Source organism: Puntigrus tetrazona, chromosome 24 (assembly GCF_018831695.1).
Source record: "Puntigrus tetrazona isolate hp1 chromosome 24, ASM1883169v1, whole genome shotgun sequence".
Lineage (NCBI taxonomy): Eukaryota > Metazoa > Chordata > Actinopteri > Cypriniformes > Cyprinidae > Puntigrus > Puntigrus tetrazona.
In genome coordinates, this window is record NC_056722.1 from 115,141 (window position 1) to 138,509 (window position 23,369).

General features: G+C 33.1%; 1 pseudogene; it reads right to left on the reverse strand.

The window, feature by feature from the left end:
- Nucleotides 1-542: 542 nt before the first annotated feature.
- Nucleotides 543-23,369, reverse strand: part of LOC122330167 — a 24,428-nt pseudogene continuing 1,601 nt past the window's right edge.

Consider the following 23,369-nt stretch of genomic DNA (forward strand, 5'->3'; position numbering starts at 1 on the left):
ATGCTGTCACAAAACTTGACTTAACAAAAAAAGTGACTTAAGCCACAATGCAACAAAGTATATTTGCATATTTCTTATGAAATTTGAAAGTGTGTGTATAGCGCATAGTTTTTAATGCTGTCAAATGATTGTGATTAATCACATCCAAAGCATGTTTTTTTACATAATATATGTGTATACTATGCATTTTTATGTATATATATATATATGTGTGTGTGTGTGTGTGTGTGTTTCTTGTGAGATTTATTCTAAATGCATTTGCAAATACATATTTTTCCTTGTTTGAAATGTCTTATCTAAAAATACATAAAATGTCTCACTACATCTACATTTTCTTTTCATATTTCTAGTGATATTTATTCCATTTGCAAATATATTTGAATTATGCAAATATTAAATTTTAATAAAAGCGTTTTGTATTCACAAATATTTATATTAAAGTTTTTGGATAGAGAAAATCTCATGTTTGGTCTTATTACTAGTCTGTGTAACTCCTAATATAACCGCATTTGTGTTTTTGTGTGTGTTAATCCATCAAAAGTTCATATGGTCTTCTTGGATTTCCCAGTTACTCCTCTTGGTCCTCTGTTAAAAGCCCATTTGCCTCTTCCTGGGTGAATGCCATTATAAAATAAAGCATCGGAAAGTATCTTCCTCTAAAAGAGAAGGGGGAGAGAGATTTTTAATCAGCATCATGATTCTGTTACAAAAGGTTGTCCATTTAAATCCATTTGATAAAACATACAGTATAGTTGCAATGAGGCATGTCAGTCATATTGAAGATAATTAGAGGCACTTTAAATGAATGATATTCAGGTGGAACAATGTCTAATCATCTTAAAAGGGCTTTAATTAAATCAATTTGGTCACTTGTAAGAAAAAGGCCACACTTAATCAAAACCAGACATTTTTCAGAATGCCACTAATGTAACTGGAAGCGTAATTAACGAATAATGGAAGAAAAACTTCCAGCTGAATCTTTATGCTGGTTCAAAACTGGTCAATTTTAAGTTTACCTACAAAATTGCTGTCAACAAGTTCAACAAGCTAGCGTCTAGTTAACCATCTAATTGTTAATACCAGCATAAAAGCAAGTGACAGCCTCCGTGAACGGGAAACGGACGCACAAAACTCCATGTTTGTTAAATGTAGGCTCGTAAAAAAGCAACACGCGATACATAATTTTGTCAAAGCTCAACTGATAAGCATGTAAAATACACATTTCTGCAAGTGGATATCGACGTGTCGCTAACTTCTCGAACAGAAACGCTAGCATCTTTTAAAAATCTCATGCAGGTAACCTGTGATTATATTCACAATTTCATATTCATAAATATTTTTAATCCTCAAAAGCGCTCATTATATAAACTTATTGCATCGTTAATGTCACTTCTTTCAGGATGGACTGGAAACGCATAAATCATGCGTTCTCTTAATAATACTTAAAGTTGCATAAACTAATTTCAAAGAGCACTCTTTTTTGATCCATAAAAATACAAAAGGGTCACAAGGTGTCTTTTAAGCCATTATTGCTTTTCTGATGGTGCCATTTCCCCGCATTATTCTCTTTTCCTTATTGTTATTTCAGCAATAAAGTCTGAATGAAGTCCAACAACAGGAGTGTTTCTATTTTCCATCAGTACAATTTGCACAGTGCCATGTGTTTAGTATCAAGCCCATAAGTCATTTTAAAAACCTCTCGTCTGACACCCCTAAATACATGACACAGATTACAGAGATTTACAGTGTCTGCTTGAAGACAAATGATTCCGTCCAGAGAGAGACTGTTTACAAGCCGCCGGTGTTTATACATATTTTTTACATTATCTGACTATAATAGTATTGTTTGCTTTATGCTACATGGCCAAAAAAAGGTTAACTAAAACATGCACATATTACACAGATGGTAAACACACACTGACCTCGCGCCCTAAGGAGTCTGCGTGATTTATGGTCTCTGTTCATTAATGTATGTCTTTTGTTTTCCTACACTGCAATGTGAGTTCATTCAGTACACTCATTCATATTAATAAACAGCCTCCAGAGGTACTTTTGCGCGTAATCCAATAAGGAGAAAATCGGAAAACTTTAAAGCTGAAAAGGTCAGTATATTACACCTTTTAAAACTCCACCTAGATTATGATCTTGCTCAAACAATATCTAAAATGTAAAATCTACTGTTTACTCACCCTTATGTTGCTTGTGCGTATTCAAAATATATATATAAATGATATAAACTGCAGCTAAACGTGCTGTGTTAAGTGTAGGTTCGATTCCATTATGCCAAAGACCATTGCTTCCCACAGAACCAAATGCGATGCATTTTTATATTTATACAAATAGGAGGTACATTTATTCACAGTTGTTTAAAAATGAAGCAATAAATTTAGTTTACAATACTGTTAAAAAGTGAATACGTTTATTTACCAAGGATGTATTAAATCTAACAAAGTCACATTTACAAAATGTTTCTATTTCTCTATTTTATGTTTCAACTCTTTATTCGACAAAGAATCTTAAAAACATTTATCACTGGTTCCATAAAAATATTAAGTAGCACAAATGTTTTACAGTAAATAAATAAATAAATAAATAAATAGTTCTTGATCATTAAATCTATAGTTTTATCATCAGAGAAATAAATTAAAGTAAAATATTAAAAATATTTAGCATATTAATTCTATTAAAATATAATTAGTGTTAAAAACAACTTAAAACAATTTAAAAAGAAAATATATTAACATATATTAAGATAATTTTATAGCATTACTTTTTTTATATTGAAATAAAATGGCCTTGGTGGGAAATAAAATACTTTTATAATAACTGAAATAAATCTTGCTGTTAGAGAGAATGAGATTTGCGAACTACACACCAAAATGCTGTAAGAATTTTTTTTTATACAAAGTGCACTAAAAACTCATTTTATAGTGCTTTTCCTTCAGTTTTGTTTTGAAAAGCAAAGAGAGTAATTAATGACTGAACATTTGTGTGTGTGTGTGAACTTCCAACATAATTTTTCGTTTCAGGCCAGTAATATTTAGAATTAAATTAAATTCATTCACATTACTGTAGACTTGTATCCCCTTAATACTGTGATCAGATTGTCTTGGCAGCTTTTGTGCCGCATGCAACTGAATTAAATCAAATATGATCTGAATAGTTCTATAATCAACCGCATTTAAAAGAAAACTGATGGTAAATCTCACTCTTAATAGCTTATCTGTCAGATTAACTGTTAAACTGAATAATAGCTGGCAGCCAAGACCAGCCACTATTTACATTAACCTGTTTTTCCAGCCTGGTACCCTTGATGGAAGCGAACTACACTGGAACAGATGATACAAGCTCCAAATCACATCACAAAAACAGTTTGAAAAATGTGTATGTGTGTTTTAATAAAGGGCGTGTTTCTGTTGGCCTAGTATATGCTGTTCGTTGTGTGTAATGATGAGAGAATGAGAAACAGGTGTGAATGCGCAAAGGGACGAAGAGTAGGGTGAGGTCACATGACACCAGAGAGTTTAGAAAGCCTGGATCTCATACAAAATCAGTCGAGTATGTGCAGTACCATATGGAAGATACAAAGAATGGCTGCATCCTAAATCACATTCCATCTGTCCAAAAACATGAAATTAGGACTAGTGTGTGCCAAATCATGGAGAAATATGAAAATGGTATTCTACCTGCATGACATACTGTTGTGCGAAACCTTTTATGGCGAATATTACCCACATTGCCTTGCACTACGCCAACACTTACTTTGCTTTCTACCAAAGTTGACACTGCTAATACTGATGCAAAAAACCCCAAAAACACTATAACAACTATAATTATCAATTCATTTTACTGATGAACTTTATATTTAAGTTGATCAGACTGTTTGACATTAATAAAGTGCACTATTTTGTTTAACTTGCAAAAATCCTCTATCGCAAATAATTAATAAATAATACAAATAAATTATTAATATAATAAAAATATAAAACAACTCTCATATATATATATATATATATATATATATATATATATATATATATATATATATATATATATTTTAATATTTATATGTATATTTTTATATAAATATATTTAATATATAAACAAACATTTTTATTTAATATATATACTCATGTGTTTGTATTTTTATATATATAATATACAGTATACTCAAATATATTACATAAACGTTTATTTTGAATGTGATTAATCATTTGACAGCACTAATTTATATAGTAGTGTACTTGCTTGGTTTAATTTGGTTTTATTCTATTCTGAATAAAGAATTATAAACATTATATATACAGCATTTATGTATACTGCAAGTAAATATTTAAACAATTATATATACATATATACATATATATATATATATATATATATATATATATATATATATATACATACATATATAAATTGTCACCCATCCAAACTCTAATGGTACTTAAGGTACACAGTATGTGAATTAGAATGCAGTCTGGCTCTCACGCAGGACAAGTTAAGGAACATTTTCCATATGGGATACAGAGGTAGTGACATTATACAGAGAAAAGACAACACATTATTATATGACAGTGGAGCCTGTCAAGCACATAACCATAACTATAAAGCTACACCTGAACGAGATCTCCCGATGGCACAGTTACATACAGCGAGAGAACAGGCACATCTGAAAAACATTTACAGCGAGCGCTTCTGAGGATCACAGGGAAATGTTTACACACACACACACACGAAGCACCAGTCTCTTTTTTTTTCATAAGCGCTGGGAGCTCCATACAAGACCACACACTCTTAAGATCTGCACTAGATCCGCTTGCCAGAGAGGAATATTTGAGTGTCACGATTAACGACATAGAACAGTTTTTCATTTATTTTGCAGCGGAAATTACTGTTTATATAATAAATAACCACTTTGTACGGCCTATTTTGGGATAATCTGATGAATTAAATAGTTTACAGCTGACAGGTACTTCATCTCATTTAATTACTTTCTATTTTTAATTGTCACGGACGGATGCAAACCAAAAAATACAATTATTAATAACAAATGAGTGACAGGTCTGGCCTTAGCGCAAAAACAGCTTCGAATTATGTAATACGCGCAACTACTATGCAAACTACCATATAAAATGGATCATTTTAATTACTGAAATAGATTAAGGTGACACCTCAGCGGCATGTTATACACCTTGATAACAAGTTTTACTTCTCTTGACTTGTGTTGTATTTCTTGTACATGTTTTTTTTGATGCCATCATGTGTAAATGGAGGGTGCTATCATGCTTGGCAAACGCTGGCATGCTAACACAGAGTCAGGAGTTTCTGAGAAGAAAGTTGAACGGGTGTCTGGGAGTAAGAACAGCTCACGTATCTCATGAACTCAATGCTTGACTTCTTTTTTTTTGTGGGGGTTCAGAAGGGTTTGGCACTATAATTCACTCTCTGCTGGTCATTCTCCACGGACAACACACACCCTGAATCAGGACACGCATCATGTTATGGGTTAAAGGGTCAGAAAGAAAGAAGAACGAGAGAACAACCTTCTCGTGTTCCCATTTCTTCATCCTCTCCTGTGTCAGGAACTCCTTCAAGACTACCTCCTGCACAAAGAAAAACAGACATGTGAAACAAAAGCAGCAAACAGTCCTCAAGGTGAAACAACCTTATGTCTGCGACTTGCATTTATGGACCAAGCTGGAAGAACATTTCATTTCCCAGAAAGCTCTAACACTGCAGTCCATTTTAATGAGCCCACTGTGTTGTTGTGTTAGGCTAACAAATTTATTCTGTTGTGTTGCTACATTCAATTCCTTTTATGGATATTAAAAGAACCAATCTTAGAACGATGGTTAGCCAGAATAAATAAATAAAGTTATTTGCTAAAATAACTGCATGAATTTGATAAAATATTCAATAAATTATACATGAAATCTATAATTAAATGAAAATTATTACAATTAAATACAATATAAATATAATTTAAATGTTTAAACTTTTTTCAATAATATTATTTATTATTCAATAATAAAACAATAAAACAAATAACTATAATAATAATGAAAATAAAATAAAATAGTATATAATAGTAATACTATTTTCAATACAGACCAGAAAAGAAACCAAATGTTTGTAATATCAGCTGTTAACTGACATGGCACAGATAAAATGCATTCCTTAAATTATGTTTTTATTGAGGGTAATAATAATATTAATAACAATTATTATTATTATTACTACTACTATATTTATTGTTAAAATAATAATCATCATTTTAAAATTATTATTATTATTCATATCATTACTATTATTAGTAGTAATAGTAATATAATAAAAATAACACTTCTTGTTGTTATAAGTATAATTATTAAATTCTTTGCTCATTGCTGCTCTTAAAGAACTTTCAATTATCAAAGTTTTCCTTTCATCTTACCTCACTAAGCTTTCCACACATCGGTTGAGCAGTTTGCAGTATAAGAGAAGTGGTCACTGAGTCCAGTCCTGTGCATGGGTTTAAAATAAATCTAATTCAGATACACAGCAGAGTACAAAACAAATGCGTTAAATGAGCTGGACACTGACTGTGTGTTGTTATGAGTATCATGAGTTCATGTGAGGTTAGTGTAAAGCTATTACCTCTTAAGGGGGTAATGTCATGGTGATCCTTCTCTGAGCAGGTAGTAAGCAGTAAAGTGTAGCGACTGACCTTTGAGGCATTCTGGTTGAATGATTCCACCATGAACTTCAGTGGCAGTGATAACAGTACAAGGGGAAAGCTGGTTCAGTAGGATGCTGACCTCTCCAAACGACTGCTTTGGACCCAGCTTACCCACCATCACAAATCTGATCCTGCAGCCCTGCGATTCACAAACACCATCTACGCTACCATTTGTGTAGGATAAAAAGGCAGAAAAATAAGAATATTCATGCTCTGGCATTTGAAAGTATAATTGCTTGTCCTCATACCTTCTTGTCAAGAGGTTTTATCAGTGATCTCACGTCCTGAAAGATGTTACATTCTCCACGTCCAATGAAGGCCACAAATGGACAGATCTTTCCCTCCTTCACCAGCACTGTAAATACAAATTTGGCTTAGTCACAAAACAAATGAAATTCTCATTAAAACGGCAACCAACAAATCATTTCAACTAATATATTACAAACAGTACACTAACGGTACTTTTATTTAAAATAAAAGGATCATTAAAAAATAATTGCATATATTAATTTCTTTAATAAAACACATTGAACCCCAAACTTTTAATCAGCACTGTAGACCGAAACAGTACACTTTTGTATTATAAAGTATGTTTATAATAAATTAGATCTTTCAATTCCATACCATAGATAAATTAACCTAAACCAATATCAACCTAAAATATACTTATTTACTGGACTGAAACTCCTAAAGAAATGTTAGGAGTTGATAACTGGATACTGGGTATTTGCTGAAATGAACACACAATGTAATCAGAATAATAAATAAAACAGCATTGTTTGTATTATTGTCATCTTTTCATATAAGTCAATGTTTCAATTGTTTGTCGCTCATTGCGTCAGGTGCCATACAAAAGCAAGGCATTCCCTGCCATAATAAATGCATCTGAATGTAGACCAGAAGTGACCCAGACAGGGGAGAAAAATGAGAAAAAAAGATTTGGACTGTTTACGACAAAAGTAATCTATGTTTTGGCAGCAGCCCCAAAAGCGGTGGATTATTTCTTATTGTGACAAACCTGAGGTTGGTTTGTGGAGGTGAGGATTAAATTGATTTACAGTGAGCCTTTAACATCAGGGGGAAACACTGTATATCAGCCTTGACAGGTAAATCCCATCTCTGTGAAGCAGCGAGCGGGACAAGCAGAGTCCATTTGTCTGGCCGGTGACAGAAGCCAGGCCTCCGCTTCAGAAGCGTTAGAGGCAGGAGGAAGTCGTGTTTCAAAAGCCAGTTTTAATCGCATCTCTCTTTTCAGAGCAAAACTGTCGTTGCTATATTACTGGCCCGCTCCGCATGTCTTCGCAAGCCATTAAAAAGCAAATGTCTGGATCACTTGGGAAATCACAGCAGGCTCTGGTACACGCCGTTTGTCTTCTTAGATGAACACGCCGCAGTCCCGCCTCCTCCGCAGGGCATTAACATACAGAGTTCTGCATTCAAGCGCCAATCAGCGCCGCGAAACAGCATCAAACTTTTACTGTTACGTAGCGGCATTCTTTCAATGGTAGACTTTAAAATAGTGATTAGAACAAAAATATAGAATTTTAACAAAAATTATGCAAGGTACAGTTTAATGGCCTGTGAGAAATATTCATAGTGATATATTTTCTCAGGGTGCAATCAACAGTCCAAATATCCTTAGAAGATATTGACCGTTTGCTATGCTTCAGATCTACAATCCAGTTCAATGCAAGGCTTCCTTCCGGTCACTAATTTTGCCTCTTAAAACTATATTTTTGATAGAACTTTGACAGGATATCTGCAGTTTTTTGAAGGTAAATAATATATGTATTAGGGGTGTCAAAATTAACACGTTAATAAGACATTAACGCAAATTAATTTTAACGCCAATCATTTTATGAACGCTTGATTAACACAGCGCTCATTTTTTGTTTTACCCTTGGTCTAGAGCAGTGGTTGGAGAAATAGATGGAAATGCTGCCAATGTCAGTGTTCTGCGCCATAAAAGTTCCATAGTGCTGCTTTAAAACCGATATTATGTTGCTTCTCTAATTTTTGAATTAAAGTATAGCCAAAACATCTTGAAAGGTAGAAGCTGGTTATGTTGTCTTAATGAGTCTTGATTTAGTCACTATTTAATATTAATTCCATTGTCTGACAACAGAAAATGTATAACTGAAAATTTTAATCATTAATATATATATATATATATATATATATATATATATATATATATATATATATATATATATATATATATATCCTTTTAGTGCTTCAAGTAAAAGAAATTAATACATTTTTAAAAGTTTTTAAAGAAAACAAGAAAATCACCAACTGAATCTGAAGAAGAGGAAGAACAAATAATACAGGGCTGACTACAAGTCAGTGCATCAGAATGCTAATGCACAAGAAAAATGCAAGGTCTCAAGATGTTTTTGAACTTCTTTAACTTAGAAGTAAAGGTCAAAGATGTCCACCAAGCAATTTTACGTAGAAAAAACTATGGAAAAGTACCAAATGGAAAAGCAGCCCTAAAAGCATAAAGAAAACATAAATGCACACTGCCATTTTAAAATGTATATATTACAAAAATACTACAATTCAAAATTCATTAGGTTATTAGGTGATGATGGCACTAAATTAAAATACAAAAAATATATTTTATTTATCTCACCTTAACTTTCATCTTGTAATTGTATCTTGATTTAAAAATCAGGATAAATTACTGAAAATGAACAAGCAGTGCTATTTCCATTTTCCATATTTTAGTGTTTGGGAATGGGAACAGAGCAATTAAAATTCATTAAGAGATGATGGCACTAAAGACTCGAGTACTGGCTGCTGAAAATACAGTTTTGCATCAGACAAATAAATGGGATTTTAAAATATATTCCAATAGAAAGCAGTTATTTTAAATAGTTTTAAAGTTTTATGTATTTTTACATCCTATGATTAAAGCAGAAGCCAATGGCAGAAGATCTCCATTAAAGAAAGAAATGAATTTGTGTTCTGGGTGGTTAAATGTTACCATAAACATTGACGCCATATTCTGTGAGGCTGGGTGGGCCAAACAGTAACAGATCAGTAAACCTCTGCTCAGATAATCAGAAACAGTCATGCTGGACTGGATATTTGGACCGCCAGTCCAGCCATGGAACGTAATAGAAAGTAAAATGGCTAGAAAAACTTGGACCAGACTGGATTCATAGCCTAGGGGTGGCGGTCCAGGCCAGAGTGAATGAGAACAGGACAGCTGTGGATGCTGGAGACAACAAGCTATTGTTTGGCATAACCCTGCTGGAGAACAGAAGATATTGGAGTTTACAGCTCATGTCTCTGGAGGGGCAAACCGAGACGTCTTGAGCAGCCACAGACTGGTGAACTAATGGAGCACGGACATCAGTTCTGATCTTCAGTGACATGTTTGGAAAAACAGAAAAAGAGGGAGAATGACAACTGAGACCTTTCTTACAGTGAGCCAAATCCAGATGATGCAACTGTAATTAGTGTGGAGATGCATCAATAAACATCTGTTCACATTGTACCCATCATGCCCAGTATACGTTCTCCTCTCTGGATCATAGTCCTCTTTACAACAAAAAATATGTGCTGTACAGTGGCTCTGGTATGCCTCAAAAAAAATTCTCTTGTTTCCAGAAAAATATGTAAATATCTTTAAAACAAGACATATTCACCAGAGAAACAAAACGGAGGTGGATGACAAATAATTGTAAACAATAAATATTATATATATATATATATATATATATATATATATATATATATATATATATATACCCTTTTTATATATTTTTAGCAATGTATGCATCATTTAAAGAAAATTAAATATTAATTAAAATAAAAATTAAATAAAAACTGTTTATATTCATCAGAAGAATCAAGAAAAATGTATTGTGGTTTCCAGAAAAAATATTAAGCAGAAAAAGGATCATGCAACATTGAAGACTTGAGTAGTGATCATAGGAATAAATTACATATAACAAAAACATGATTTTATTTTGTTATACAATTTTTTAATATTGCAGTTTTTAATGCCTTGGTGAGTAATGGAAAGGAGAGTGTTAATGGTTTGAACTAAGGACAGCTGAAGGGAAGTGCAGTGGTCTCTGGATCAAGGCTGTTGGGTTATGTATCACGGTCAGAAGGAAGTTCAAATGAGGACAGTGGCTTTGGTGAGGCATTGCGGTCACGGGTTGTTAGGCGGTCAAGTTTGGTCTGTAAGGAGTCATACAAAGGGAAAAGCCATTAGGGTTTTCCTCCTCTTACTAATCTTCGAACTGGGACTAGGGCTAGGACTCAGTGAGTCCATCATATTCATATGACTTATTGTCATTCTCACACCTGTTAGTCGGGTTCACATGTTGTGCTGCTATCCAAGGTGCTGAACAGTGTGTAACGTAAGCATAGAAGGCACGACTTCATAATACACCATCACCTCCAAACACACAGACACATGTTTTATGGGGTAAAAGTTTTTTATACTGTACAAACACTATTTTCTATACAAACCTTTGTTATTTTAGATTTGCAAAAAAGATAATTCTGTACAATTTATAAGCTTTTTTATAAGCAAGACGTAAAGATTTACTGGACCACACACAAAATCACACAAGACTCTACAAACAGTGACTCCACTGACCTTTAAACATACTTTGATCTGTAAAATAAACAAAAAAACAAGTCTAAAATACTATTAAAGAATGGCTCGTACCATACAAGTGCATTGTAGTATGCTGACAAATGTTTATTTTAAGATAACAGAATTTAGTATGTTTAATTACAAATAAATACAGAAAAATAATAATTGCAATAAATATGAAAATCAGTATCAATACTATTCTATAAAATTTAAAATAATATAATTAATAATAATATTAAAATATAACAGTATTTTTTAATTTTTTTTTTTTTTTTTTTTTGAGATAATGAAGAAAAAATGAAAAACAGCCAAAAATGTCAATTTATTGAGTTCTAGAGCCATTTTTAAAGTCTTAAATTTAAATGAATTTTTATAGTCTGTAAATTAATCTGCCACAACAATGTCTTTAAATTATATTAATGTTAGGCTTTTTCTCAGTGAATACTGACGTGCCATTATTCACAGTTATTTAATTGAATGAATCAGCATGCTTTTATTTTAGATTAATCTGTAATCAACTGACAGCGCTCGTGTATTTTTTTTACCAAAAGATTTGTTTTATGCCAACTGACCACGTTGACGTCGGCTGTTGGAGGAAATACAGCGTTTCCTGATGAAGTTGGTTCAAGAATAGCCACCCTTCTGCCATCTGAAATGATCAGGGCTCTCGCCCATCCATCAGCTGTCGGCTGCACACTCAGATAAGAGCCAATCAATCTCCTCTCCCACACACCTGTCTTTCTCTCTAATCACATCTCGTTCCATAGGTCTCTCTCTCTCTCCGTCTCTCTGATAAAGAGCAGCTATGATATGAGAGCCCAAGCCTCAGCCAAGCTGGATAAACTGTCAGCGTTCACACTGCAAAGAACAAAACCCCAGTGCCGTCACATTGGGTCTCGTTTACTAATAGCTGTGCAGGTAATCAAAATGCAATGTAGACCAGTGAATATTAAGGCAAAAAAAAAGACTATTTACATATAAATCCTGCATGTTCTGTGTGTCTTTGTCTGAACGAATACACTGTCTAATACACACATTGTGACGTTCAGTGTCTCATTACTATACAAACAATCTCTAGGCCTGCTCAGAGCATTTGCCTAGCATCATTTCATATACAAACAGATACTAAAAGATATTCACAGCAACCCGTCAAAATAAAATGTTGACTGAAATTGAAGAAACTATGACAGAAATAATACATTACTTAACGTAATGATACTACTAATAAAATTATTAGAAAAACTTTTTTATATATATATATATTTTTATTCTATTATTTTTATTTATTTTTATAGAAAAATTATTTACCAGAATGAATTTACCAGTACAATGTACAAACGCGCAACACAGTATTTCCTTAAAAAAAGTAAATAAGTATATAAATAAATACATAAATAATTGTTATTCAATTCATTAGAGATGCTTTTGATTATTTAAAATGTAATGAAATTATTCAAATGACAGAATTTGGTAAAAAAAAAACAAAACAAAGCTGAATTTTATCTTAATAAATTGCTGTTAAATTGTACAAGTTTCGTAATGTCAAAACCTTGCATTTGGATTCATATTTTTTCATTTAAACATTAAAACAGTAGTGAAAAATTAAAGCGGATAAATAGATTTTCTAGAGGGTTAATAAAAAAAGTTGACTAGCTAAAAATCATACAAATCGTGAATTAGGCAATAAATCATTTGAATAAATCATCAGAAATGTGTGGTTTCAGACGGACATATCAAAGCTTAGAATACATTTCAGTGAACTATTCTATGAGCCAGTATTTAATCGTTTGCACATGTTTGAAGATCGCAGATTGATCTCACTTAAAAGCATCTTTAAAAAAAATCATCAGTTTGACTTAAAAACCGAAGCCTTTCATTAAAAGAGGAGACACGAGCGAAGACATAATTGTAGGGAGGATGGAGATAATGGGATACAGCCACGGAAGAGTAGAGATTCCAGCATCTAAATAAAGATTTCAGCCATGATAGCTGATCTCCGCCCAGTATCTCAAGAGCAACCACAGCACGCCATATGCCCGCCTGTCAGCTCCAGGACAGGAAGTGAGATTGAACAGGCTAAAAGGGTAATAACACCACACTTTGTGTTCAATTCAGTTACATTCACGACCAAAAAAAAAAGAGAACACCTGTCTTTTCTTGCGTATAAAGCTCAACATTAGCGAAATCAGAGCTGCAAACTCAATTTGAGCAATAGTCGTTTGGACACTCCTGCGATGACACACACACAAACATATGCACCAAAATGAATATCTAGGCTTCAATATTTCCCAAATGAGGTGTAAAAGCAGCCATCCTGGTAATTAAAGTCAGCTGTGTGGGTAATGGAGCAGCTTGTATTTTCTCTAATCATATTAGAGTGCTCTCCACCCATAAACACATTTATTTAGGGGCAAACGTGTTGAGTGTTGCACTAAGTGAGGAAAACCATTATGCCGTCCAGGTGCTAAGCATCAGTCAACAGAACAAAACTAAACTAAAGTGTGCGAGACGCGCCGTGATTCATTGTGACAACACATATTCAATCAAGACACCCACTTACCTTGATTAGCAGGGAATGTTTTTAGCTGCATGCCGTCGACCAGGTGGTTGATGGAAAGCTTTGGCCAGTGAAGGTACAGCTGGCAACCCTGGATCAAAGATAATTTAACTTCATGGTCCTGTGCCAGGATGTCTACACATAACAATAGAGGACACCGTCTCATTGATGGGATCATTTTAGGACACCAAGAAAAGGATGCATAATACAGCTGTACCATATTGGTTTGGGTTGGTATCAAGGTTTTATCGTTTTTTCTAATTTCAGATAATTAGTTATTTAGAATTAATTTGTGCATGCTTCTTCCCACTGCTTTTTTCGGTAATTAGTTAGATTTATTGTAGATGATCTAATTCTTAAAAGTTACTCCTTAATAACTTTTTAAAATTTGTATAATTTTATATTTATATAAAACGTTTTATAATTATACTTATAGCTTAATATTTATTAATATTTATTTATATAAGATTATGATTACATTGTCATCTAATTCTCAGACTTAATCGTAATAATAATGTATTAATATTATGATAAAATGATTACAATATTAAATGTTAATAAAACATGAATATTACACAAGCATAATATTAAACACTAATAATAACAATAATAACGATTTACTGACAAAACATAATTAATATTAAGATGAAATTATTCCCATATTGAATAAAATATATTAATAAATGTTACATATTAATATTATTCATTTACATTTTCATCCAGTGCTCAGTTAATCTTAATATGAATAATTTCCAGCTACAATATTAAATATGCCTAAATGATATTGTTAATAAATGTTATATATTAATATTATTATATTAATATATAATATATATTAATATAATATATATTAATATAATATCCAATGCTCAAAGGTTAATCTTAATATTAATAATAACTAAAACTAATAAATTACTAATAAATTATTAATATTAAGACTTAATACAGTAACATTATATAAAAATTAATAACACTGCAAAATGTAACCTTTAGTCACTCTCAAAAATGTATTTTTAATAATGTGAAGTATATTGTTGTGATGCCTCAATTTACTTGTAGAACTTTTTCATTTATTTCGAAAAAATATTGCAGAATTCTATTACTGGTAATTTATCATTCATTAGCTATAACACGAAAACAATTTTAGGTCAGAATCTAAAGTATCAGTGTGTCTCTAGTCTGCAAAGTACATTTTTGTGTTTGTGTTACATGAGGCGTCACGTTGCTGAACTTTTTTTAGCTTCTCGTAGCCGGGTGAGATATTTTGAGAATCTCGCAGGGTCTCGAGTGTCATGACACACTGGATGATGGCACCTCCATCTACTGCATTTACAGGTTTACAGCATCCAAATGAACCTCCAGCTGCAATCTAGATCAACATAAGCACACAAAATACAGCACACAGGTATGAAAACCTTTGTTGTGTACAAGATGCCATCTTTAAAATGCTAAATCAAATTGGTTAATGTTTTTATATTTTGAAAAGATTATAGGATGCAACACTTGAATATATACATATATACACACATATATATATATATATACACATATATACATATATATATATATATATATATATATATATAATGTATTACAGTGTGGATGCAAATATAGTCATCATTATCTTTCTTGGTGTGAACAGGTCATAACTGTAGATTAGAAAAGATCAAAAGCTAGTCAGAGATTATGCTCGTCAGCGAAAAATTTGTCATGGTAGGCATTAATGTTTTTAATGTTACAGTAAGGCAAAGCAAAAGGCCAAATTGATAACCGAGTGGCATAATTTATACCGTAGTGACTGTCTGGTCCTCTTTAAGGGTTTCATGGTTGAACGGTTTCACTGAGCCCTTCAGAACAGGTAAAATCCATTATGTCCGAAAAACTGTAATCAGAGATAGAGAAGGAGAGATAAATATGGCAGAAGACACACTTTGATTGAAAACCCTCCACTCAACAGTTACGGCTCAGCTGTCTCAGGTCAAAACGCTTGACCCCATTATGCAGTGGGCAAGACACTGACTATTAAATCTTATCGCTGTTTCTGTTATGTAGAGAGAAACTGCACATGCAGAATACAAAGATTTAAAAGTGAAGCAATACTAAGTCCTAAGTGAGAACATGTATAGAAATGGATGCATGCTGATGAGATAATGCTTACAATTGACTAGAAAATCAATACAAACGACTGCATTTCAATGAAAAGTTCCATGTGGCAGTGAATTTCATGTGCTAATGAAAAGTTCACCCAAAACTCTTTCATCATTTATTCAACATTACAGTGGCCTGTCTTACTGTTAATGTTAATTAAAACTATTAAAACTAATTTTGGTAAAACAAAAAAAAAGGTTGCTTTGGCAGGCACATTTAATAAAAAGTATTATTATTAAATAAAAATAAACTGAAATATTGTAAAACATAAATAACTAATGAAAATGACAAAGCCACATAATTACTGTAACTTAAAAACATCCAAAGGAAAACAAAAATATAAAATTTTAAATATTATAGTGCTGTCAAATGATTAATTGCATGCAAAACAAAGTTCTTGTTTGCATAATATATGTGTGTGTGCTGTGTATATTTATTACATATATAAACACACATACAATTTATAGTGAAAGTATTTACTCATATTTACATGTATACATATATAAAAACACATATTTACAATATATACATGCTTGTGTGTGTATTTATATATATATACATATAAATATATACAGCAAACACACATATATATTAGGTAAACTAAAACTTTTTATTTTGGATGAGATTAATCACCATTACAGCACTAAAAAATTACTATACAGTATCTACTATAAAAACTGCTAAAAACACTGGAATACGGGATCTTTTGAAGCTTTTTCTTGAAAAAACACTACTCTTTATATTTTTTGAGAATAATTACCAACACCTCCAAACAAGCTTTACTTTAATATGTATACACACACACACACACACACACAAATAAACACAGAGAAATTCTTTCATACACGTTATGACATAAGCTGTATATGCCCGTCATATCTACATCTTCAGACAAATAAATCATCATGACACAAAGATATGATCACGAGATGAAAACTGCTCTCTAAAAGCAAACTCTCCATTCACTTTACAACATCTCTCACTCCTCACATGCAAACTTTCCAGTCTGTCAACAGCAAATCACAGTGTTTATGCTCTGTAATCATCTGCAGCTAAAACTTGTGTCCATAACAAAGCCCTTCCCCCTCCATATGTGACATACAACACACCACAGCCATTACCGCCCTTCTAGACAAATCGATGAAGAAATCTCCATCTCCAAAACACCAGACGTTTGCAAAACAGTAACCATCGGTGTGGAGGCACGGATTTATACTTTCGTCAAATTGTCTTTCCTTTATGTTTTTGCTTAGTGGCCCTGAAAGAATACGTGGCTGTTATTGAGCACAGATAAGTAGATGAACGAACGCGTCGATAGAAAATCACGCATGCCAGGTTGGGCTCTCAACCTTTTAGAAACACATCTAAACACTTATTCAACAATATTCACAGGTGAGACAGAAAGATGTGTTAGATTTGTCTTGATAGATTGGGTTGCATGAAGTCGCTGATATAATGTATGAACTAACAGTTTTGGATGACAGAATCTTCTTCTTTGGGGATTGAGCCAAATGTTTGGTAAAACTCTAGATCAGATAAAGACAATGAAGTAATACAGTTTATGAAATATAAGCTATATATAAACAATATTAAACTGTTCTGAAGAAGAAACGGTTAAAGAAGAAGCACAATTCAGTTGTGAAGTGTTTTCATGGATGATTTCCATCTTCCTTCACGCAAAAACACAAACAGTAAATGAAAAAAATGATAGATCGAATATTATAGCATTACAGAACTCTGCTATGCAATTTTTTACATTGTTAAAGCATTTAGTTCAGCTACTCTTACGTTATATACTAAGACTCATGGCTAACACTTTACAAAACCTCATAAGCATTGACTACTTAAATTTAATATGGTTTCTCATGCAACGCTCTTGTATTATTTCTGAAAACTTTGAATATAGTGCATATGAATTAACTTCATGAAAATGAATTATGCTGTCCTTCATCTACATCAAACTGAAATAAATCGGTAGAATGTGCTTTTAAAAAATATTTGATGTACTTCTTCAGCGCATAACAAATATAATCATGTGGGTTTTGAATGACATCATTTTTATTTTAAGGTGAACTACCACTTTGAAGAAATTGTAGAAAATTTGAAGAAAATGAAATCATCTCCAAGAGGCCATCCAAGACGTAGATGGGTTGCTTCATCAGAACAGATTTGGAGATATGTAGCATTACCTCATTTGCTCACCAATGGATCCTTAGCAATGAATGGGTGCCGTCAAAATGTCCAAACAGCTGATAAAAACATCACAATAATCCACAAGTAATCCACACCACTCCTGTCCATCAATAAGTGTCTTGTGAGGTAGTAAAAAAACTAAATCCATCATAGAGGATTAACTTTAAACCATCGCTTCTGCAATATTATGGATAGAGGCACCCATTCACTGCAGAGGATCCATCGGTGAACAAGTGGTGTACCGCTACATTTCTCCAAATATGTTGTGATGAAGAAACAAACTCATCCACATCTCTGATGGCATAAATTCTCAGCAAATATACATTTTTGGGTTAACTATTCCTTTAAGAGTGTAAGTGCTCTATTCTTTTAATACTGTGACTGTGTGTGTTTATATATATCTCACTGATCTGTCCGCGGTCCCAGGTCTCGATGGTGGTGACGGCACTAATCTGTTTCAGCTCTCTGCGAGCCCAGCTGTGAGGGTCAGACTGGACTCCCTTCAGTAGTTTATAAATGACGTGATGCTCTGACTGGGATCTCTCAATAGGGCTGCAAAATACACAAAGAATCACAAATTCATTTTCAGGAGCCTAAATAGCAAACTGTATTCAGTGGGAGTCTATGTTGAAAGCTATTTGTTATTTGTAGCATTTAAAAACACAGACAAAGTACCCTTTGGAAAGTTATTTAACTACTTTGGAGCTGTTTAAAGGTATAGTTTACACAAAAATGAAGTATGTCATCGTTTTCTCACCCTTCTTTGTTCTGTTGAGAACAAAAGAAGATCTGCTTGAAGAATGGTTTTAACTGTAAAGCGTCACGGTAGCCATTGACGTCAATAGTATTGAAAAATACTATGGAAGTCATTAACTGTTTGAATAGGCACATTCTTTAAAATGTCTAAAATTTTGTGTTCAGCAGAATTCGTACAGGTTTGGGTAGACATGAGAGTACATTTTATACCCATGTAGGGCAATTAAAGCTTATTTTAGCAACTAGAGCATTACTTATCTGTCCTGAAATAATGTATTTTTTAAATGATTTCATTTTATATAAAATAATAAATTAAAATATAATACATTTTAAAAATGCAATAAAAATACAATTTTAAAGTAAAAAAAATTCATTTAAAAAAATATATACACAAAGTTTTCAATCTACTGGAACCAGTCTATTGAGATGAATGGTAGAAAAGTCCAGATTAATTAGGTGACTAGACCATAATGACACTGATACTTGATTTGTTTACTGATAGGGTTGGGAAATAGTTAACTAGCAGCAGCTAACTAGTGACCATACAGCGATACAGTGACCGCAGCTATTTAATCGCACCTTCAGAGTCCATTAAAGACATTCTTTAAAAGACTCCAGGATAAACTGGCTCGAAATCTAGTCTCATCTGCATTAAAGTAAGTGTGTGTCCTAGACAAACCCCCTGCAACCCAAACAAAGAACTCTTAATCTTTTTACACCCTCGCTGTCCTACAGGCACCATCTCAGATAATGAAACCTGAACACTTGCTATTAAGAAACCCCTCTGCAGCGTGTTATTATGTTTAAAGCTGATTCTTAAGGGAAAGCGAGTGTGATGATGATGGTATTAGCGTGGTGTCTTGTTCCATGGGCATCTGAGAGATAAAAACTCAAGAGCAATAGCTGGGGAGGAGTTTAGCCATCGAGAGCACATCGCTGCCAGCGTGAGTGAGTAATCACAATGCCGATAGACTGTGTGTGCATGAGTTTGCTTTTGCTGGATGAAGGTCAAATCCATCAATCAATCCTTTGTGGGTGTTTGCTTGTGCTTGTGGGTTCGCTAAATCAGTGTCAGTCTCAACGCAGCCGGCTTTAGACAGGCAAAAAGAATAAAAGCTCTCAAACAATTCTGTTGTACCAGAATATTCTGTTTCTGAAGTATGACTGGCATCCATCAGCCCTTCCGTTCAATGTTTCAGCAACAACAAGAAAAAAGCAACCCATTTAGTTATAGTTTTAGTTAGCTATAGTTTTGTTAATACCATAAATTGCATTTGTTAGATTTCTTATCCTAACATCACGATTTCGTGGTTTTGCACTTTATTTAAGGATTATTTCAGGCAGGATTTGATTCTGATTCAATTTCAATTTGATAAAGATTATTCTGGATATATATTAAGTACAGTACATGCCATATTTTTCCAAGTAAAAAACTATCTAATGTAAAATATAGTCAGTCTGTACATTAATTTAATACTAAAGATTAAAACTAAATTAACAATTAAATGTTAAAACGTAAATTAAATTAAATGTACAATTACAAAACTATTTTTGAATTATAAACATTTAATATATATATACAAATATATAAAGTTGTGCTTTTTTTTAAACACATTACCATTATTCATGTTTGTGTCATGTTGACACCTATAAGCAATTTAACTATTGATCACTCAACAAGCAATGGTTAAATGTAGCTGTTTTAACTTACTAAGTTATATTGTCATATTTCTGAAAGTCTGTTTACTTTTATAAAGAAATACTTGCTAAATTACTATACGAGCATATTCACAAAAGAGCTCAAACTGTGCTGAACAACAGAAATGACACACCAAAGAGCATCCAAACATTTCAGATGCTTTACACACCTACATTTTCCATATTTGATACACTCCAGACTACAAATCAATAAACTCAAATGCATTCACTGTAAAACACTGCACAGATGGCAGAGCTTAGTCCTAATAGCGTTAGCAGAGATGTACAAGCATGAGTTTACAATTTACAGGAACGTCTCGCACACAGTTTGGCAGTCTTAATTTCAGGGTTCACAAAACATCCTCTGTGCACCAAGTTTGTAATTCCCCGTCCTCCTGCCAAAGCGCTACGCGGATAAAAAGAAACACATTATGCCGTTAAGATAATGGGATATCATCTTTTACATTGTGGGTCATTTCTGGGGTGAGAGCGCAACTGCCTTTTAAAAGATACAATTAGTAGTAACATCATCTATCTATGGATGGGAATGAGGCAAGGTTGAACATTTAAGGTCATTGTGGGAAGTCATGATGGGAAGTTCAGGTCTCTCTGGTTTCTATAGAATATTCAGATTCAAAATGTTGCCTAATTAATTTTTATTTAACAAAATTAGAAAAATGTGTCCATTGAACTCCTCCACAGAATCGGCAATGTTCAATGCTACTAGTAAAAATTTTTTTTTTTAAATAACAAGCCCAATGAAAAGCACTACTTAAACTTTCAAAAAACCTGACAAAACTGGTTTGATATAAAATTTGTACATTTGTCTTTATTAACCCAAAAGAGATTAATAAAGAGAGAGAAACTCGTAACATATAAAATAATTTAATAATTTAATTTACTTTAGGCATCCAAAAGCCATATGCCTTGTAAGATCTCTCTTTGATTGTGAGTCTGAAAAAACTGAAGCCCAATCAATTAAATATGAACCTCGAAAGCAGTTTTTCTTTCATCTCTTATTTATATTGGTTCCAACAAAAGTGCATTGTTACTAAACAACAGCATTTCAAGTCAAAGGCAAATTGAAGCTGAAAACAATTTGTGTTGAAATTTTGCTAACTGGTGACTTCAGAAATAGAAGCTGACTAGGAAATGATCTCTGGCTTAATTCCAGGATTCTGCGCGACATTTCCATATACTTCCATTAATTATGAATTCTCTGTAGATAATAATAATTGCTAGCTTTAATCCCCCATAAGATTCTAATTAACTGGAAGGAACTTATCGCCAACTGAATGGGAAAAAAACTGAATTATAACTATTTTTGTGAGAATATCTGCTGATTGCGGTACACACGGAGCCCGTGGGGCTGAATAAAAACAGAAGAAGTGAAGGAAAGAGACAGAAAGAAACGAGCATTAAAGAAGTGAGAAAGTGAAGAAAACTATTGGATTTCCGTTTGACAAAAAGTGTGTCATTCTTTACACAACCAATAGACAACTAATAGTTGATGCTCACTTTTTATAACATTAATAAAGTCACCCCCACAAATACATTAAATGTTTTCTTTAATCATGCTAATGCATTTTGCCCTATGCATTTAAATATTCATTTATAGAATCTCTTCAAAAGACAAATAAAATGAAGTTGTGTGCATCCAAATTCAACAGTTTTCCCTTTTTGTAGTAATAAGAAAAAAAGTAAATCAACCTTATAAACTCTGACATGTTAAAATGTAACAGATATCCTGAACATGGTTATATCCTGACATGTATTAAAACTTAATGCGCAGCGCAAGAGAGTCAGAGAGGGTTTCATCGGGCAGCTGCTTTCCACAGCTCTGTCGGACAGCGAGAGGCTTTGTCTTTCAACAAATATCTGTAATGGTCCTTATCTGCAGAGCAGATGCCTTTACAACACTATCTTATCAGCCACCGAATACTTTCCTGCGAACTATCTCCAGAGAATGCACCAGGAAAATTGCCACCACTAAACCAAGGCAGCCACTGACATAAATCACAGAGAAAGAGGTACATCGATAAGGGCTATCTCAAAGTTAAAGCCACAAAGCTGTTTGGGGTCAGAATGGCCAACAAACTTAATTCAAATTCTAGTGCCACTTTACTTTGAAGATAAAGGAAACCTTCTCGTAATCAATTCAATCGGAACGCACAAATCTCATTGCTGATAACCTACACTGTCTTTCCTTAAATTATCCATAGCACTTTTCTTGAGCTCAGGCAAAATAGGAGGGAAAAAAAGTCAAGCTAGCATTTAGAAACAAAATGATTTTGCTGTTCTTTTCATCCCTTTATCCCACCAAGAAAGTGGGGAATAGACAAGCTCTGTAAAAGCCAACAATGATAATCGACCGTTACCATAGCTGCTTTATCGGACCGTCGTCCGCTGCATCCATCATGCACTGGAGTTTTACAGTCTAATATTTCTCCACGATAAAGACAAGAAAGATTTCCCCAAAAAGAAAGAATTACTGAAAATGTCAGCAACTTCAGGCCATCCCAGATGTAGATGAGTTTGCTTCTTTATGAGAAAGCATCACTTGCTCAGCAGTGGATTTTCTAGTGAATAGATTGCCGTCAGAATGGCGTCCAAACAATTGAGAGAAAGTCATCACAATAATCCACAAGTAATAAACTACGACTACAGACCATCAATCA